The sequence below is a fragment of the Furipterus horrens genome, unplaced genomic scaffold, assembly GCF_987537825.1.
Source record: "Furipterus horrens unplaced genomic scaffold, mFurHor1.1.pri manual_scaffold_7, whole genome shotgun sequence".
Lineage (NCBI taxonomy): Eukaryota > Metazoa > Chordata > Mammalia > Chiroptera > Furipteridae > Furipterus > Furipterus horrens.
The window spans coordinates 29,609,902-29,622,439 of record NW_028327177.1 but is presented as its reverse complement, the minus strand read 5'-3'; the positions used below and the strand labels follow the sequence as shown (position 1 = coordinate 29,622,439).

At 37.5% G+C, this 12,538-nt stretch overlaps 1 protein-coding gene across 2 annotated transcripts in view; it reads left to right on the top strand.

Moving 5' to 3' along the window:
• The window catches only part of CPQ (carboxypeptidase Q), a 441,869-nt gene that overhangs the window by 273,043 nt on the left and 156,288 nt on the right, over window positions 1–12,538 (top strand). The gene's annotated exons all lie outside the window — the stretch shown is intronic.

Genomic DNA, 12,538 nt, shown 5'->3' with positions numbered 1-12,538 from the left:
AGCTGTTCATGGCATATGGGTGTTTTCAAATGAAATAAGTTCATACTGTTTTAAGTTAGGCTCACCAAACAACACTTTAAAAATATTTGTCATATTTCTAAAAACCATGTGCTGTGATTGATTCTCCCATTAATTCAAGCTGGCAGTGCATAGTACCCTGAGCTGTGCCTTCTGAAGCAGTCTGTATGCAATCTACTTATGCTCTTCAGCTTCCCAAGTGACTCTTTCCCAGAGGGAATTGTTTTTAATGTTTGAAGTCAACTCAAAGTAATTATGATTAATCAATTATAGGAACCATTTAAGGAGTTTAAGTTCTATGCCAAAGACTATGATAATGATGAATATGTCATGTCATCTCATTTAATTCAAAAGTAGTTTCTGCATCACTTTTTTATGAAGCCAGTAGAGGAATATAATCTAAATAACCTGCTGCTCTGGGTCAGAAGCTCTGGGGTCTATTTTCAGGCCCTACCACTTGGGCAAATCACTTTACTTCTCTGTGTGAAAGGAGACTGTTGGCCATTATCTATTAATTTCTAATTCTGTCTTTAACTGGGTGTGGATGTGGGAGCCTAAAAAGGAATCCAGAGTCCCTTTATTGTAGGTTTCTTAATTTGTGTAACTCTATACAATTAAAGAGGCCAAGTAAATTCTGGGGACTATCAGGAAGGTTGTTACAGTTTCTATAGAATACACACAAAATTATGGTATTTATACATTACAAACTTGATGGCTACATTTCCAAAACCTAGAGGAATTAGAGAAAGTTCAGAAGGAAACATCAAAAATGGTATGATGAGACTTATAATGAGTGTAGCAATCTTCACCTTACAAAGGAAACAAAACGACAACTTGATTTAGAAATGTCTACCAAGTCAGAATTGTTATGTATTATGTACATGAGAAGGTAATTTTAGGGCAAATAGAGGGAAGTACCATGTGGTACATAATAAACATATGAAATTTGTTATTTTGGATGCAAAAAATAAAAATAAATTTGAGAAGATTTAAGCAAATGCAGAGATGACAGCCTATCATGACTTTTCAAAGGAAACTATAGGTGCAGAGTTCACTGCCGCATCGACAGTGCCCGTAATTATTGTGCTGTCCCTCGCTGTGCCCCTCAGTTCCAGTGGCAGCTGATACAGAACAGCGTCAGTTCAGAAAGGCACATTTTAAATAAAAAGTTCTGTTTATTATGGCAGTTTTCCTTAAGAATAAATTACTAACAATATAATGAAAATTTTTTACTTTGGATCAAGTTGAAGAAAAAACACAATAATAAAAATTTATAGTGCAAAAACAAGGCCAGTATTCCAGGAAGACATTACCAGTTCCTTCTCATTGAGTAATGGCCGAGAAAAGCCCACTTTTCACTTTAAAATCAGAATCTTAGAGTCTACGCACCCTTCAAGATCATTGTGCTTGGTGCCCAGCTCCCACTCCCAGTTCAGGTCAGATACCCTTTCTTTACCTGACAGATATACCTTTCGTTTCTGCTTCAACACTGCCAGTGTTTGGCAGCTCACTCCTCTGAGGAATACTGTTCCCTTTCTGGACCTGCCATATTTATTCTTCTGCTAAGCTGTAATATGCCTGCACATACCCGCCACTCACTGGCCTGGTTATACCCAGAGGGCAAATCTACTCTTCTTGTATAAGAAGCATCTAGCCCTTTGAAGCCCTCTCTTCTCCAGGGTAAACATAGTAGTTGCTCTTCAAACAGTGCTATTTCCAGACACTAAAATCCTTGCAGCTCTTTTCTGACCAGTTTTTCCTTAGGTATCCGGATTGAAAAAAACAGAAAGGAAAAAGTGTTTGATTAATTAAAGTGGGAGTATTACTTCATATAATCAGAATCTTATATTTCTATTAACAAACCCTAAAGTTTTATTAACTTTTTCCATAGTTGACATACTGTTAGTTCAATATGCTTAGGCCCACCTGAGTTTTCTGCCCATCCCCACATGAGCTGCTATCAACCTACCATCACTAAGTACAGTGCGCACCTTCATATTTATTCCTGCTGAATTATTTTGTTGACAAGCTATTATTTCTGCTTCAGAATATCCTAGAAACTCAGTTATTTTGTTCAACATATTAATGATTCATCTTATAACTTTAGCATCTTAAAATTCATAAGCATGTGTCCGAGGTAATGGAAATGTTGAACAAGATTGAACCAGGGCTGAGTTAAGCAACTGCTAACATTCAGAATTTAGTGTGGAATATAATTTAGTGGGAATTGGAGTTTGATGCTTGTACTTCTTTAAATCTTGCTGTAATTCTATAGCCTGTTAAACATACTATTTGTGCTCATAAATAAGTGTTAAATTAATAAACACTGGTTTGTTTGGCTGAGCATTTTTGTTTCTTCAGAAAATACACTATTGAGGAGAAAATAGTCTTCCTTCTTCCCTCCCTCCCTTTCTCCCTTCCATCCCCATTCCTTCCTTCTTTTCTTTTCTTCTTCTTCCTTTCTTTCTTTTTTTTTTTTTTTTAGCTTTCCCAAAGTGTATGATTATTAGAAACAAGTGGTTATAACCAACAGTTAACTAATGAGACTATAATCTCATGACAAGTCAAAATACTTAAGGGAACATGGACAACCTCATGAATTCTGACATTAAAAAAATGAAACCTACAATGTGACAATAATATCACAATAACCATTGATGGAGAAAGTGAGCATTCATTGTCCATGATGCTTTTTCATTTTCATTAATTGTATTTAGGGAAAGGAAAGCTAAATCATTCTCCTTTGTGGTCTCTTTTATGTTCTGAAAACTACCTTGTATTTTCATTATGTTCTTTTTTTAAATTTTCAATTACCGTTTACAGTCAACATTATTTTGAATTAGTTTCAGGTGTACAGCAGAGTGGTTAGACAATCATATACTTTGCAAAGTGATCCTCCTGATATTTCAAGTACTCACCTGAGCATACATAGCTATTACAATATTATTGACTATGTCCCCTATGCTGTACTTTACATCCCCATGACTATTTGTAACCGCCAATTTGTACACTTAATCCCTTCGCCTTTTTCACCCAGTCCCCCATCCTCCCTCCTCTCTTGCAACCATCAGTCTGTTCTCTGTATCTATGAGTTTGTTTCTATTTTGTTTGTTTATTTATTCTATTTTTTTAGATTCCACATGTAAGTGAAAGCATATGGTATTTGTCTTATTTGATTTATCATAATGCTCTCTAGATCTGTCCACACTGTAGCAAGTAATAAGATTGCATTCTTTTTTATGGCCGATAATTGTTATTTTTTAACAGTAATTCCTCATGGACTTCCAATCTCTAGGGTCAACTTTTATCCCCTTTACTCTAGCAGATAACATTTTCTGTTCTGTGCAAAGCATGGCCGTACTTCGAGGTTGCTATGGACTTTGGAAAAAAAATCCCTTTCAGACTATTGTTTTTGACTTGTGATGTACAAACTTCATAAAGTTAACCAACATTTTAGCTATTAGTAGCTTTTGATTATTGTGAGGCTATAATTGTCACTCTTCTTTATGCAGATGTGTTATTTGGATGTGAATATTGAAGTTCAGTTTCAATTTATATGTTTTCAATGGAAAGGAAGAGTTTTTCATTTGGGGTAGATATACATAATATACCCAAGAAGCTTGGCTTCTTGACACTGTCCTGAAGCTAAAAATTAGATCATTCAAATGTCCCCTATTCGGATTGTTGGTAACATTATTTGACTGTCTTTTGTCAAATATATGCATCAAAATTTAAATTGTCTTCGTGTGTTAACATCAGTTACCAAAAAATTAATTGCCAGGTCTTGAGGCGGGGGACGGTTGACTTCTGATTTCCTTTTACCACTGTGGTCCAGGGACATGGCAGGCAGGAGACAACAGAATGACTTGGGTGTCTGAGGCAGAAATACTTTAGGTCACTTTATTTAAACCACACAGGCTATCATGGCTGGGTAGTATTTTCAAAGACTCCTTCCCGCTTCTCAGTCCACCAGGTCTTAGCAACATCCATGGTGACATCAAGCTTGTGCACATCACAACATGGAGAAAGAATTTGCATTTGCGTTAGCTTTGTCCTGTGAGCCTCTGCAACTCAACACAGCCTGGACTCACACCTTTCCTTTCTGTGCTTTTCCTGGAGCTGCTTTATAATCCTCTGCCCTTCTGCTCTGTCTTCTGCTTCACCTCCCCTTTTTGTGTTAGTCATCATTTTACTCCCATCTCTCCCTGCCTTCTTCCATCTCTTCCTTCATCCCTTTCTTTTTTCCTCTTTTTCCTAATCATTCACAAAGTAACTAAAAAGTCCCCACCCTCAAAACAAAACTCCCTCTACTAAGGAAAAACTATATAAAAAAGTAAAGAAGTAAATCTATATACTAATCCACACTGGTTTGGCTTTCTTTTTATGGGGATTGGTGGTAGAGGAGGAATTAGTGTATAGCTTCCCACAAACTATGTTTCTCAAGGTGAAAGCACTCACTTGAATAAGTAAGCCCTGCTCTGTTTTTAGTTTTTATCTCCTAGCACATCAAACAGGCCGAAAACTGGAGGCTACACAATAATGTAAAGACAGAAGCTTTCAGTTGATCTTGCTAACTGACTTCTATAGAGCACATTCAGAACATCAGGGAGATTAAATAATTGAGAACATTTTCATAATCAGTAGACAAACAAGCATCAAAAATAGTACTCTAAGCTGCATAGGCTTCTGGGATTTTAAAAAAACATTAGGGGCCAAGAAGAATCCTTTAGCTTATAAACCTAAATGTCAAAAACATGTTTTTATGTTGTTATTGTTTTTTTTTTTAGTAGGAAGTACCTTGGCCCCCAATATATAAAGAAAGATTATCTTGTCTAAACTGAACCATGAAAGAGTCTGTAGAATACCTAAGGCTTCTATTCTTTTTCTTTAAAATTCTACACACTGTGCCTGGAACATAGGGATGAGTGAATGGTTGTAATAAAAGAGAGGTTATAGCTGTGCACTGTACCATAGTTGGATTTAACCATGGGAAAGATGATCATTATTGAGATAGAAGTTGCCTAAGCTCTCTGTCTCCCTTTCTTCCCCTGAGGAAGTTAAAATACAATGTTGTAATTCAACTCTTCTGCTCCTCCCATCCTCTCAAGTGAGACAAATTACCCTTTGGTTGCTTAGGCCAAAGAAGAAATAATTCAGAAGCGTGGTTCTTTCTCTTAAAAGAATATCATCTCCAGTTGCAACCAGTCATGACACCTGGATGAAACTCAAACAACTCCATTTAATCAGAAAATTTCCTTCCATAGGCTTTCTCTGCTGTGCCCCTACTCACAAATCAATGTTTAGTAAACTTCAGCCATTTCTTCCAAATACACTGCAATCATATTTTATAAATCTACCTAACGGCTGGTTTTTGTGAGTCACAGATAAACCAGACCTTTCTTGTTTTATTCACAGATATCTGTCCAGTGATGTACTCAGAGACTTCAGCCAGGAATAGTCATGATTTCCTTTTATGAAGCCAGACTATGTGCCCCACACAAATAAGAGGGGACAGTCTGGAATGAAACACCTCCTTTCAGGAACAGCTGTGGTGATGTGTGATCATTTGGACAGATGGACCATTTTTTATCCCACAAACTATCAACACCCAACAGCTTCACTAAACAAAGCTTGAAGATAAGGAATCAATTCAAGAGGACCTCAGATGTCTGCTGTGTTGTCTCTGAACACACCCTGTGTGTCAGGAGCCTAGCTTTATTCTGTAGACCATCCAGTCTGTCCATTGGGGAGGACAGTATTTGTTCAAACATAATCCCTGTTGTCTGTGCTGGGCAATAGCACACTACATTCATCAGTTGCTCTCTGAAAGCCAAGAGATTATCTTCGACAGGGATTAGAAAAACATGAGTTTCTCAAGAAGTGCCTTCCCACCTGTGTTTAGATTCTGAATGGTAGGAAGATCTTGGCAGCCAGCGTATCTAGGAGATGCTCAGAGAAAAGTCTGTTGAGATTATGGGGACTTTTCAAAAGACAAGTTCCCCCCCTTTAAAGTGGTTAGAATAGAAGAATTCTTGAAAACAGTCATGGAACATTGGACTAGATGTAACCTTGAGAGATTTTATTTATCTCTTCTATGTTAACTTTCCATCAAGGACCTAACAATGTATCCTATTTTAGAAACCCCCCAAGGAAAGGAATTTTCCATAATCTCTCTCCTGTTAGCATTCTTTTAATGTCTACAAAAGCCTTCCATCATAAAATAATTGATCATTTATAGGATTCTAATGCTCACTGCTGCAGCTCAAACCTGGTCCTTCTGCTTTGTCATCTGCTGTTCTTATCTTCCACAGAGAGGCACATCATTGCTGAAGCCCATTATTGTAGCACTTCTTGGCTTCTTCTCTAAGGCTAAAGAACGATAGGTTTTTCCCTCCTCTTTTTGTAGCTCATATTTTTCAATTGTTTAATCATTTTTTGTTGAAAATTTGATTGGGGATTTCCTGTGTCTGGAAATGCATTAGGCTTTGAAGTTTGTAGCCCAAATACTCGCCCCATTACCTCTTAAAATACACCAAATAAAAAGAGACTAAGAGAATGAAGCATTTGCAGAGAAAACAAGACATCACAAGAGCAAAAATATGTACAACAATGTAGTGATTGTGGTGGGGAGGGGGTCTATGGAAGTGGAAGAGGATATAAGGGGGATAAATGGTAATGGAAAATAATACAATTAAAAATTTAAAAACAAAAGAAATAGGATGAGATAAATCTGACCTTTAGTGTTTGTTTGTATTGACTTATAAAACTATCTGAACCCCATGCCTTTCAAAGATATGTCTTTTGTAACTCTTGCTATTGTTTAAGATTGCACTCATGCAAAAGACTTTATTTGCATGTATATAAAATCTTAAGAATAATAAAAGGATTACACATGTTCTTACCACTCAGTTTCAGAGAAAAAATACTACCAGTGCCTTAGAAGCCCACTATGTGCTTTTCTCTAATTATCTCCTTCTCTCTGCCCCAACCCTATCTGATATGAACACTACCCTAATTTTGGTTTACCATTATTATACTTTGCTTTGCTTTGCAGTTCTACCATCTTTGTATGCACTGCATACAGATGCATTTAGTGCATCTATAAATAAATATATTTCTAATTTTTAGCATTTTAATTTGACTTTTTAAATACAGCCTCCTCTCTGATGAAGTTCTCCATCTTTTTCACTAGATCCTTTAACATGTTAATCATAGTTTTGCACTTTTTTAAAGTCTTGACAGTTTAAATATCTGGACTATATTTTTGTCTGGTTCTGTTGAATACTTTATTTTCTGACAGTGGATTTTTTAAATTGCTTATTTCATATTTCATAATTTTTGAGTGGATGCTAAATATTATATGTACAAGAATAGTCGAGTTAAGAGAATAGCGTGTATGTCCACTAATAAGAACAGAACTCATTTGGATTTTACTGTTTCTATTCTTATTCTTGGCGCCTACATACCTGAAACTTCTTCAGCAGTGGGCTGCTGCTACTTCGTTTTTAGTGTAGGGGTTGGGTGGTGAGATGGGATTTCTCAGTGTCTAGCTTCACCCTCGGCTTTCAGCAGGCTCTGTAAGCCCACATCACAGCAGGCATGTCTGCTTCTCTGTTCTTGCTCTTGCCTTGGCTATGAATACTCTTACTGCTCTGCCTGTTGCACACTGGAGGCTCCCAGTGGGGACAGTGATTTCTTGGTTCTCTTGCCCCTCCATCATAGCCAGGCTCTGTGTGCTGAGCTCTCCAGTGGGGCTTTCTAGACATTTCTGCTCCTCCCGTGGAAGCCAATCTCTGTCATGAGTCATGAGAGTGTGTGTTCTGCCCCTCGCCCAATGGCCGCAGAACTCTTGCTTTGTATCAGTGCAGTATTCTGGGCGTCAGCAGGCTTCCTGCACTCCCCCGGGGGCACACTTGTTTTTCCTAGTGTCAGTGCAGAGTGGGGGTGCAATTTCCTACCTCTTTCCCTGTGTCTGGGGCTGCCTTGCAGGACAACTTTCTGTCTCTTCTTCAAAGAGAAGGGTCTTGGCAGCAGGTTGTTTGCTGCCTGCCTCCCATCGGTACCTGGCACCATCTGCCCCACTGAGGCCGGCTCTCCCATGGCTTCTGCCCTGCTCCCGATGTTTCTTGTGAGCATCTAAGGAGACCTGTAGAAAAGATCTGGGAAACAGGTACCGAGTGCCCTTATGTGAGAGGTTCCCAGGGTTTCTAAACTTTCGTATGAACCCAGATTTACCCTGTAAGAATTTGTTAATGTTTTAGCTGCCTTCTTCCTTGCTGGTTCCTGCTTTTATGACTATTACCTCTCCCCTCACCCCACCCCCAACACCCAGTCACTGCTATAGGCAAACGCCATCTCTCCTTGGGTGAACTTGTTATCTTCTAGAATTCAGTTCCTCCAGTTGAATTACAATCTCAGCTCTCTAACAGGCCTAATGAAAGTTATGATTTTATAGATTATCAGGTTTCTCTCACTGTTAGAATGGAGACAGAATTCTTTTGTAGCTATTTATATTTTAAGAGGAAGCAGACTGATTTTTTCTCTCTCTCTGCCACCACCAATCTTTATTCTCTTTCTCTGACTTCTTTTAATAGCACTTAAAACTATCATTATATTGTATTTATTTATCATCCATCTCCCTCATCAAAATGTAAGTTCCATTGAGGCTAAATATTTGCTGGTTTTGTTCATTTCTGTATCTCTAGCACATAGTAAAACCTCTATAAAAACTGTTGACTAAATGAATTGATGGATTCCAAAGATCATGGAATTTTCTCCAGGGTCTTGCATTGGCTTGTTTTCCTAAGAACATGCTTCCCACAGGAAGTATGGCTGTTCAGTCTTCCTTGCTCTGCCATAATTACATATGCCCCATTTTGATTCCATTCCAATTTATCTTTTAATCAAACAAATCTACGTGGACTCAGTGACACTGTGAGCACCAACAGTAAAGAACTGAGGGGCTTGTCCTAGGGGCTGCTCTCTCTCTCTCCCCTTGATTTGGTCTGTCTCCGCTCTCTCCCACAGCTGGCCTGCAGGTGGTTGTGTGTCAGCGCCGGTCTAACCCTTCATCCTGGCAGCCTCCATCCAGAGCATTTCTGCCCTGCTGCCGTAGACTCTTCCCCTTTCTCCCAAGGCTGAGTCTTTGACAGTCAAGGATACCACGTGCCTTACAAATAGCAACCTCTACACTGCAGAGCAGCACAGTTCCCATTCTGCCTTACTAGTTATTGTTTGCTATGGCTGCTATTGCTGTTGTTGTCATTGCAATAATTGCTACCCTCTACTGCATTTGGAAAGATGCTGGTGAAAAAGAAGTTGGAGGGTAGGGGACTGGTCAGTGCTCCGCCTGCCTCCCAGCAGCACACGAAGCAGGTAGAAGTGTGGGTGCCCCACTTCTTTGTTGATTCTAGGCCATGTTATTGCTGTAGGGGTGCTATGTCTACATCTGGAAAGAGGGGAAGTAAAGGCACTGTACATTTTCCTGTCTTTTATCAGGTGGTTCTTTTTCATGAACTGGGATTTGCAATATATCTGGGTAGTCTTTTGTTTTCTTGAATGCTTGAATCAGGTACAAATGTATTATAATTAATGTTCATTTCTCCCTGACACTGACATAAGGCATGGTGAGTTTGTATGTTTTGCTGGGTTATCCTTTTGGGCTGCATTAAGGCATGCTAGCCAGACACCATGTTGAATGAGGTCTCATGCATTACTATTTCTAAGTGTATGTAGAAGCTGCTCTTATGGTTAGGAAAATTCAACTTCATTAAAAATTCCACTGAATTAGAAGTAACTTGTCATTACTTAGTTTTTCAAGCAATCAATATTAAAGTTACAATTACTATCTCATGGTGTCCCCCAATTTTTTCTGATTAAAAAAAATTAAAATAAGTTCTTATAATCCAAATGGTTTGTGATCATCCTTCCATAGCACTGTGCCAAAGATCTTGTATTATGGGATATCATTTAATTTCCTATTATTCAAAGCCATCTTTTGACTATTAGCTGAAATAATAATTCTGGATTGGAGAATGGAGACATTTCTGAAAACATGAAGAAATATTATTTTAAAACAACCTCAGTAATTCTGAAGGACATCTGAAGGATAAAATAAGAGTAAAATAATTATTCTTAGGTGTTATATGAGAAAAAGTTTATTAAAATACATTTTGACACTTTGAACCCACTGGAACTTTAACTTCACTGGGAAAATGGTTCTGAGGGTGGGGAGACAGTTGACTGATGTTAATTCCACATGGGATTACACCACTTTCTGAATCAGAGTTTCCTGCTCTTGCAATATATATTTTTTATTTTTTTCCTTAGAAACAATCCATTTGGGTTCATTACATGGCCATTTGTTGGTCTGGATATTGTTTGTGACTATAGTGAAGTCATAGTAGGCTGGGTCTGTGTATACAGAGTCAATGGGAGACGGTGCAGCTGCTTGATATTTCAAATCAAAAGCCTGCTTTCCCAAAGTCATGGGTGTTTCATTAATCATCGAGACTTGTTTAACTTTGATTTACTTACTACATCGTGTACATACACATCAATCTGATGCACTTGTTTTTTAAAACTTTTTATTAAAGTGTAATATTCTAAGAGAAAAAGTACACAAATTCTAAGTGCATAACAAGATAAACTTTTGCAAACGGAGCACATCTGTGAAACAGGTCGCAGATCAGGAACCATAACATGCCCAGCATCTCAGAAGCTCTCCTTGTACCCGCTTCCTGTCACTGACCCTCCTTGCCACAGAGGACCACTCTCCTGTTTTGCTTATTTTTATATTTTATACAAATGGAATTATACATGATGTATTATTTTGTCTGGCTTCTTTCATTCGTCATTACTTTTATGTGACTCATGTACATTTATCATGTATTGGGTTCGTTCATTCTTACTACTGTGCAATGTTGCGTTGATATAACACCTTTCATTCTGCTGTCAATAGTTTCTTTTTGAGAAGGAGTTGGAGGCTATTATGGACATTCTAGTCCATCTCTTTTGGTGAAGCTATCTATACACTCAACATTTCTGTTGCATATATAGATAGTAGTGGAATTTCTGGGTCATGGGGTATTTTGTATGTTCATATTTAGTAGATAAGCCAGTTTTTCAGAGTGGTTGTGCACTTATACTCACACTAGCAATGTATGAGAGTTCCAGTTGCCCTACCTCCTCCCCAGTATTTGGCTCTTTCTGTCTTTTTCTTTTTTTTTTAGCCATTCTGGTGAATGTGTATTGAATGTGGTTTAATTTAAATTTCTTTGATGGTAATGAACCTGAGCACTTTTCATATGATTATTAGTAATTTTTATATTTGTGTTTGTAAATTGTTGGTTTAAGTATTTTGTCCATTTTTTCTATCAGTTGACTTTCTTTTTGTTACTGCTTATTAGGAATTCTACATACTGGATATGTGTCTTTTGTTTGGTATGTGTATTGGAAATATTTTCTCCTCTTCTGTGAGCTGCCTTTTTACTCTTGCAATGGGATCTTATGATAAACAAATATTCCTAATACTTAAAAAGTCCAATTTATTATTTCTTCCTTTATGGTTTGTACTTTGTGTGTTCAGTTTAAGAAACCTTTTTCTATTCCAAGTTGACAAAGTAGTTCTAAGCTTTCTTCACACCTTTACTTAAATTTATAATTCATCTGACTTAATATTTATATGTAGTATGATACAGAGATCAAGATGTTACCAACCCTTTCAGGTTGGGGACTCAAAACAAGGTCCTTCTGCCCAGTGCCATTCGTGCCAATAGAATGAGACTGAGTTCAGTAAAGCAGTGTAGAAATTTTATTCTTTGTTCAGGGAATAGAGAATGGTAAGGTCATGCTCTAACTGCACCTTCTCCTCAGCTGGAAGGAGCCTCGGTATTTATAGGCGGTGGCGTGTAGTGATTAAATTCTTTTAGGCATGCATGCTTATTCTTCTGTTGCACTCAGTCCTTTTTGCACACGATGCCCCGTTTCCATCTTGGTCTTTGCACTTAGCACCTTGGTCTTTGCGCTCAGCGCTCCTCATTTTGCAGTTGGGAATCATTTTCAGTTCTTATAAACAAGCATAGCTCATGACATAGTGTAGGTACTGGGAAGCATTAGCTTATTTTGGATAATAGCCCAGCGACAAAGATACTTTTTCCCATGTGGGTATCCTAATCCAGCATCATTTTACTTTGTTTTAAGCTTCTTTAAAATGTTTCCATAAAATGTAGCTCCATTGAATTTTTTTTCCCTGGAGAAAATACTAATGATTCTCAAAAAAAATTTAAACCTATAATGATTTAAAACTCATAATAATTAGTCAATAAATTATCTCACATTAATGTAAATTGAAATCTTTCTTAAAAGTGTGTCTGTTAATTAGAATTTAGTTTGTAGCTTCATCAATTTATTCAACACCAAAGTGATTTAAAATGCACAAAGTATAATCATTTTTTAAAAATAAACTTTTGTTTTTACTTTCATTTGAATTCAGTTTAACACGTGTTTATCATGTGTCTGC